This window comes from Heptranchias perlo, unplaced genomic scaffold, assembly GCF_035084215.1.
Source record: "Heptranchias perlo isolate sHepPer1 unplaced genomic scaffold, sHepPer1.hap1 HAP1_SCAFFOLD_138, whole genome shotgun sequence".
NCBI classification, from domain to species: domain Eukaryota; kingdom Metazoa; phylum Chordata; class Chondrichthyes; order Hexanchiformes; family Hexanchidae; genus Heptranchias; species Heptranchias perlo.
In genome coordinates, this window is record NW_027138624.1 from 674,340 (window position 1) to 683,255 (window position 8,916).

At 44.2% G+C, this 8,916-nt stretch overlaps 1 non-coding gene across 1 annotated transcript; it reads left to right on the forward strand.

Annotated features, from left to right (window-relative positions):
- The first annotated feature begins 8,616 nt into the window (after positions 1–8,616).
- Positions 8,617–8,688, forward strand: trnag-ucc (transfer RNA glycine (anticodon UCC)). The gene has a single exon. It is a non-coding gene; the product is annotated as a tRNA-Gly (tRNA).
- The last annotated feature ends 228 nt before the right edge of the window (positions 8,689–8,916 follow it).

Here is an 8,916-nt window from a genome sequence, read left to right on the forward strand (position 1 = left end):
TTCTTCTACTGTCATGCCCACAATATTACTCTCCCTGGTAAATACTGAAGCAAAGTGATTATTTAATATTTCTGCCATTTCGCTGTCATTGCCTGTGAGTTTGTCGTGTGTATCCCTTAGTGGCCCTATTCCTATCCTAAACTTTCTTTGGCTGTTGATGTGTCTAGAATACTTTGCTTTTTTTGATATTCCTTTTTGCCTTTCTAATAGTTCTTTCGACTTCTTTCCCATTCTTTTCACATTCCCCTATCTCCTTTATTGTCCAGTGTGGGCCTTTTTCTTTCGTTTCAATTTTACCCTGATTTCTTTATTCATCCCTGGTGTGTCATTTCTGGCTTGTTTGTTCTTGCTTTTCAGTGGGAGATATTTCTTCTGGACTCTATTGATCACCGTTTTAAATGTTTCCCACTGCTGTTCTATTTCTTTGTCCAGGTCATTAACATGTCAAACATTTCACCGTTGGAAACTTCTCAAGTCACATTTGCATGACAAAGCCAGATGCTTTTGTGGGAGGAGCAAATCGACTTGGCAGTAAAATCAGCTGCAGCCCAATCCACAAATAAAATATTTCCACGCAATGGTAAAGATAACAAATGTCAGAAGTGGGACTCGAACCCACGCCTCCAGAAGAGACTGCAACCTGAACGCAGCGCCTTAGACCGGTCGGCCATCCTGATGACCGATTTCATGTTGCATTCTGCATCATTTCTGTACTGTTGGCCAGTGAAAGCATCATAAAAGTTTAAAATGTTACTCACCCAACGAAGGGCTCGAACCCACGATGAAGAACCTCGTGCTCTGTCCAACTGAGCTTGCCGGGCCTGAGCATTGTTCACCGCCTGATCTGTCATAACAGCAAGCAGGAGAAAGACTCCATTTCGAATTATTGCAATCAATTCTGAGGGACAGGATAAACTGTCCCTTCGAAAGGCACGGACGAATCAAGGACAGTCAGCATGGATTTGTTAAGGGGAGGTCGTGTCTGACGAACCTGATTGAATTTTTCGAGGAGTTGACAAGCAGGATCAATGAGGGTAGCGCAATTGATGCAGTCTACGTGGACTTTAGCAAGCCTTTTGAAAAGTTCCCACATGGCAGATTGGTCAAAAAAGTAAAGGCCCATGGGATACAAGGGAATGCGGCTTGTTGGATCCAAAATTGGCTCAGTGGCAGGAAGTTAATGGTCGACGGGTTTTTTTGCGGCTGGAAGGCTGTTTCCAGTGAGGTGCCGCAGGTCTCGGTACTTGGTCCTTTGATTTTTGTGGTATACATTAACAATTTGGACTTAAACGTCGGAGGCATGATAAAGACATTTGCAGGTGACACAAAAATAGGCCGTGTGGTTGATAGCGAGGTGGAAAGCTGTAGACTGTGGGGGTTCAGGCAATTTTCTGATAACAAAGCACTCAATCTATCTCTGAACGAATTTTGAACGAATACGTGTGTTTGACCCGGCACAGGCACGATGGGCCGAATGATCTCCTCTTGTCGACCAACATAATACGATGATACCAAGTGTTGTCAGATGGAATAACAACACATTCCAAATAAGAGCAGAGAGAGGAAACTAGACTAACAGCATAACAGCACGTTGAGATATTGTATTTGGGAAGGATAAGGAGGGATAGTTTTTCATGGTGGTAGTCACATTGGGTATCAATTGTGACTTTCATAAGGACCATTTCATGCTGCGACAGTCTCTGGTACTGTGTGTGAGTGTGGGATTCATTGTGTATCTGTTAGTGTCTGGTGCTGTGTGTGAGTGTGGGATTCATTCTGTATCTGTCTGCCTCTGGTACTGTGTGTGAGTGTGGGATTCATTCTGTATCTGTCAGTCTCTGGAGCTGTGTGTGAGTGTAGGATTCATTCTGTGTCTGTCAGTCTCTGGTACTGTGTGTGAGTGTGGGATTCATTCTGTATCTGTCAGTCTCTGGTACTGTGTGTGATTGTGGGATTCATTCTGTATCTGTCAGTCTCTGGTGCTGTGTGTGAGTGGGGGATTCATTCTGTATCTGTCAGTCTCTGGTACTGTGTGTGAGTGTGGGATTCATTCTGTATCTGTCAGTCTCTGGTACTGTGTGTGAGTGTGGGATTCATTCTGTATCTGTCAATCTCTGGTACTGTGTGTGATTGTGAGATTCGTTCTGTACCTGTCACTCTCTGATACTGTGTGTGAGTTTGGAATTGATTCTATATCTTGTCAGCAGTGTGTGTGAGAGTTTGTGATTCATTCTTTATATTCATTCTCTCATACTGTGTGTTAGTGTGGGATTCTTTCGGTATCTGTCAGTCTCTGGTACTCCATGAGAATGTGGGACTCATTCTGTATATACAGTCTCAAGTACTGTATGTGGGAGTTGAATTCATCCTATTTGCAGTTACTCATACTGCATGTTAGTGTGGGATTCATACTGTACCTGTCAGTCTCTGGTACTTGATAAGAGTTTGGGATTTACTCTGTGTCTGTCAGTCTCTAGTACTGTATATGAGTTTGGGATTCCTTCTGCATCTGTGAGAGTTGGATTCATTCTGTGTCTGTGTGTCTCTGCTACTGTCTCTGAATGTCAGATTCATTCTGTATCTGTACGTAATTATTCTCTCAGATTATATTATAGCGTTCAATATTATAGCTTTAATATCTCAATGTTTAAATAGTTTTACTCCTTGTTTAATTGGTAAATATGGACGTACTTTCGGATTTGATGCTGGAGGTTTTAATCAGATTATTTGTGTGCTTTTGGGAGTACTATTAAATCTGTATCTCTGTGAGTACTGTTGTGGATGATAATATATCTTTCAAACTGGTAAGGTGACATTTTAGAATTGGTATGTAATGTGTAGATCAGTCCGTAGAAATGGAATTGATACCGTATCTTTCAGTCGAATATTGTATCAGATTTTTGGACTGGTATGTAATGTGTATCTCTGTCTGCACTACTAGAATTGATACTCTATCTTTAAATCTCATTCTACGAGTGCATTCTGAACAGGTATCTAATTTGTTTCTCCGGTTTACTATCTTTCAATATTTCTCACTCTGATACTCGACCTGAGTTTTGGACTTGTATGCAATTTGTATCATATGATACACTTTTCGAATGGATATTGCATGTATTAAAGTCATGTGTGTGAGAGTTCTGGGCTAGTATTCAATTTGAATCTCGGGGTACATTATTGGGATTCATTCTGTACCTTTGAATCGGGTAGCATGTGTGATTTCCATCTGGTATTTAATTCGTAGCTAATTTTGCTCTGTAGTGAGATTGACACAGTGCCTTTCACTCTGAGCGTGTGATTTTGGACTGGGATTTTTGTATCTACCTGTCAGTGGGACTGAGTTAGGGGGAAATGGAACAGTGTCTGCCTCACCTACTCTGCTTGACTGTAGGATTGAAAATGTGTCTCTGGAAATTGTGATCAGTGTGGGACTGACTACTTCTGCTGTCTGAGACTGTGGAACTGATGACCTGTCTGTGTCTCTGTGCTCTGTGAGTGATAATATACTTACTGTGTTTGAGAAGGAGCTGGCTGTACTGTTCCTGCTGCCTCGGGTGGAGGAAGCATCACATTTATTCTGGATCGTTCAAGGGTTTGCCTGTGGAAAGAAAATTATCTCTTGTTACTCAGGAACAGGTGAGGTAGAAAATACAGAAGTGATCAGTTAAATATCTCTGTTAATGATCATTTTGAATATCCACAAATGAAATCCAGTGATACAAACAGTGTCAGTGTCTGACGCCACTGCAGTACTGCAGCACTCAGCTTCTGCATACCAGGTGTTTTGGGCTGTTTTACAACACTTTAATGACATCCAGACACGGCCCAACCCCTGCACTGATCCATGAATGGGACTACCCGATGGGGCAGGGACCTTTTTACAGGTCAGGTTTCGAATCCCCTCTCCCATGGGACTAACCGTTCAACCGAATCCAAACAGCCGCTGTTTAAAATGTGTCCTTCACACTTCTCACCTGATGCCTGCAATAGATGCTCTTTGTATAACTCCCCACATCCTTACTGTCCGGCTCTGTTTCCACTCTTCACTGTCCAATAACAATAAACAGGGTGAGACTGGAACTAAACCAGGACCATTCACTACTGGTTTGGAGAGAGAAAGCAGCAATGATTTTAATAGCAGGTTCTTCACATTCTCTCTCCCTTCCCTGTCCACACACAGCCCGAGAATGACCTCTCACTTCCCCCCTCTCACTCCATGTTCCGGGACCAGTTCCTGATCCACTCCGCCTCTTACAAACATCCCCCGGACTCCCCCTGACCTTCCCCCGGACTCAATGCCGATCTCTGAGCCCATCTGCGGACACGGTCCAGAAGCGATGAGCTGCTGTAACGAGGCTGCTCTTTGCTCCCTTCCCCCTGGGGCCGTGATCTATCCATTCCCGGCTGTTTTAAACCATCTTCTTCCGCTCACTGAGGGAATGGCGCCCACAATTCCCAATCCAAAAATCGATGGAAACTTTCCCCAATTGGAATTTTTCCGAGTCTGAGCAAAGGAAGTGGGGCTGGGGGAAATGTCAGAGGGAATGGGGTCCACAGGCAGTGCAGGAACAGGCACCAGAATGGGAAACAGATGGGATTCCACCAGTGCCTAACGCTGGAATCCAGACTGACTTTACAATCTCCAACTATTAAACTCGATGTTTCCATCCCTGATGTTTCTCTCGGGGTCTTTTGATGGTAAAGAGCCTTTCAGAGATAAACTGAGCGACTGTGAAATCAGCCAATGGACTCTCTTCATTAATGGCCCCTATAATGTGTGACTGAGAGAGGATTTCTCAGACCAATCCTGGAGAAACATGGGAGGAAAGTGGGAGTCGGTGTATTTGCTGGGACCGTGTAGGGTTAATATCAGGCAGCAACAGTCGCAGATTAATTTAACCGGAGTGAAACTGTAGGTCACTGAGAGTAATATCGAACAGCCCTGAGCTGTAAAACTGCAAATAGTACAACAGGCATTAGAGGGTTAAATGTGACCCATTGTTTCTGTCCCTATCTGTACTGTCCCTGAGTATGGGATTAATAGTGTTTCTGACCCTTGTACAATATCAGTGAGAGATGAGATTGCATCTTCTGTCTCTCCAACGCGATCTTTCTGGATAAAACCTCACTTTACCGGTCAGTCTGGATCTAATACTGTTAACGTCTGTCTGTCACTGTATCTCACCGCTCTCTCTGTCTCTCTCACCGTGTCTGCCTCCCTCTCTCTCTCTGGTGCTCTATATGAAGGTGGATACTGCTATTGAGCGTGATTTGGACACAGATAGGAAGTGTAAGACTGATACTGTCTCTCTCTCTCTCTCTCTATTGCTGGACATGAAAGTGGGATACTGTCTGATATAAAATAGAGAGAATGAGATGTCCGGGCCGGGCCTCACTGTAACTGGGGATGTGTTCGGCTCCAGTCCCAGTTCATGGTCATAATCTTTTCACAGATTCAGGGCGAGAGTCTCTGTGAGACGGGAACACTGGTGGAGTAACTCCGCGATATAACTCAAACCCCAACACATGAGATTCTCCAAATAAGATGGAATAAGGTGTTTGTAAAACGCTGAACCCGTCTGGGAGGGGATGTGTTGGGAGATCGAACAAGGAAACAGACTGAAATGGAGGAGCCGAGTTGACTTGTTATCGAATGGACTGTATTTAGGCAGGAATATGAACGATTTCTCATTGTAACGGGGCTTATTTGAAAGCTTCGGGTTTTGGGAATCCTTGAATATGAAGCCCGGGTCTGTCAGGGTTTGTGCGGAGCGCTGAGGTTCGGTTCTGTTATCGATAAACGGTTTGAAACTGTCGGATGGAGAGAACTGGAGGTGGAGCTGGAAGATCAGAGGCCGCTCTCCGCTCTGTCACTCTGACTGTCTCCTCCCCTCCTGATTTCTCTGTTTAATCCCCCATATGGAACCAAAGCGGGTCGGTGGACTCCAAACACGGTTTACTCGTTAACAGGTCGAAAGGTGAGTAATGTTCCTGATCTCCTGGGCACCAGGCAATTCACTGTTATTTGTTTCTGTACAGAGTTACATTTCAGTGATTCCCCAGTGCGTTATGTAAATAATCCAACAAAATAGAACAGAAACGGAGCGAAGCGCTGAATTCCACAGATGTGGAAAGGTTAGTCGAGCAGTTCTGGTGATTCTTTATGAGCCCAGCATGGCAAGTAGTTCAAATAAATACAAGAAATTTGGTGATGTGTGGGCTGGGTTCTATAAGTCACCGTTTAAAGTCCCGGACTGTGGTCACTGCCCCGACTCCAGTCCCATTAATTCCTCATCTCGTCCACAATGAGACAAAAGCAGCTCAAAGCCACACTGGTATCATGATATCAGCGTCTCCCTTCAGACAGTAACCAGCCCTTTCACAGATGCAGAGGGTGGCTCTGAAAAGAGCCTTTACATCGAGTTACATTGAAAGTACAGCACAGAAACAGGCCATTCGGCCCAACTAGTCTCAGCCGGCGTTTATGCTGCTCATGAGCCTCCTCCTTCCTTACTTCATCTAACCCTATCTGCATATCCTTCTCTTCCTTTCTCCCTCATGTGCTGATCTATCTTCCCCTTAAATGCCCCTATGTTATTTGCCTCAGCTACTCTTCGGCGTTGCAAGTTCCACATTCTAACCACTCTCTGGGTAAAGCAATTTCTCCTGAATTCCCTGTTTGATTTATTAGCGACTATTTTATATTTATTACCTGAAATTTTGGACTCCCCACAAGTTGAAACATTTTCTCTACATCTCTCCTAACAAATCCTATCATTATCTTAAAAACCTCGATCAGATCAACCCTCAGCCTTCTCTTTTCTACTGAAACGAGACCCACTCTGTTCAGTCTTTCCTGATAAGAATATCCTCCCATTTCTGGTATCATCCTTGTGAATCTTGTTTGCACCTTCTCCAATGCCCCTATGTCTATAATATGGAGACGAGACCTGTTCGCAGTATTCCAAGTCTGGTCTAAACAAGGTTCAATATAAGTTTAACATAACCTCTTTGCTTTTCAACACTATCCCTCTAGAAATGAATCCTATTGTTTGATTTGTCTTTTTATGATCTGATTAACCTGGTTCGCTACTTTTGGTAATTTGTGTATCTGTAACACTAGATCCCTTTGCTCCTCTATCCCGTTTAGACTCTTATTATCCAAGCAGTGTGTGACCTCCTGATTCTTCATTCTGCAAGTTTATTCATGTCCTCGTGTATTTTGATGCATTCTTCTTTTGTATTAACTAAATCCCCCAATTTGGTGTCGTCCACAAATTTTGGAATTGTTCTTCCGATTCCCGAATCCAAATCGTTAATGTAAATTGTGAATAACAGTGGTCCCAGCAACTCGAACTCCACTTCCCACCTTTTCCCAGTCTGAGTAGCGAGCTTAACCTCTATTCTTGGCTTTCAGTTTTGTCGCCAACTTACTATCCATTCTGCCACCTGACCCTGACTCCACGTTCTCTGAAGTTAGCTATGAGTCTATGATGTGGTACATTTTAGAAGACCTTCGGAAAATCCAAATATATCACATCGACTGCATTAAACTTGTCGACACTTTCTGTTCCTTCTTCAAAGATTTCAATCAGGTTGGTCCTGTCCTTTGGGTTATCAGATTAAGCCTTGGCCGGTTTACTTGCTCTTGGAGCTTACAATGCGGGTTTCCTTCGGCAGCAGCACGTCCTGGATATCAGACAACACCCTGAGCGATGGTCACCCGTCCCAGCAGCTTGTTGAGCTCCTCGTCGTTGCGGATGGCCAGCTGCAGGTGTCTGGGGATGATACGCGTCTTCTAGTTTGTCCCGGGCCGCTTTGCCGGGCAGCTCGAGGATTTCAGCCGTCAGATACTCGATGCACAGCAGCCTGATAGACCGGGGCTCCGGCACCCACACGTTCAGCATAGTTCCCCTTCCGCAGGAGCCTGTGAACACGGGCAACAGGGAACTGCAGTCCGGCCCGGGATGAGCGAGACTTGGCCTTGGACCGAGCTTTACCGCCGGTTTTTCCTCTTCCAGACATTTCCACAATCTCACAAACACTTTCACAAAGAATGAAGAAATCCTCCCGCACTCGCCCTTCTCATACATTCTGGAGGATTACAGTGGGGGCACTTGTGATGGGTCTCTCTCAGAGTGTTTACACTGCCCGCTCACCCTCACTGATATTCGATCTTTGAACTGCTGTAATATTGTCCTTTAGTAATATTGCTGCTCCTCCTTTCCCTATTTCCCTGTCCTTTGTCAAGATCTTATAGACTTGAATATTAAGCTGCCATTCCTGCCCAGTTGGTGGTCAGGTCTCTGTAATGATTTAATGTAATTATTTAACTTTACTCAATGTCTGATGTGAGCTGTGGTAAAATGTATTTCCAGCTGGTCAAGTATTGCAGGTATCGACTGTCTCTTCAGTCCGATATCAGGTGAAGAATTACTGGCTGGTGTGGAATTTCCATTGATTGGGGGTTGGCGACATCTACTGGGCGGAAACAGGAACTGCAACAGAGCGAGAAAGGATCCGTCAGAAACCAGTGAAAATGAAGAACAAAATCCAACAGCCTGCAGTGTCTGTTCAGGATCTGATGTTTGGGAACTATTTTATTGTCGATTATTTTCAGCGATGGTGGTATAGTGGTGAGCATAGCTGCCTTCCAAGCAATTGACCCGGGTTCGATTCCCGGCCATCGCAATTAAGTGTTTTTATTAGTTTATTTCCATCAGGAACTCTGAAGTTTTCAATCGAATTTGATGCAGTTCAGTTGGATATTGTTTCCAAAACATAATCGGGTGTAATTATAGTAAAATGTTTTCAACCTTCATTTCTTTTCCCGAAAGAAGGAAAAGAGGAAAAACATGCTGGAAATACTGAGTTACCAAGAGTCTAATGAGAGTGAGGAAGGGAAATGATATGTTAGCC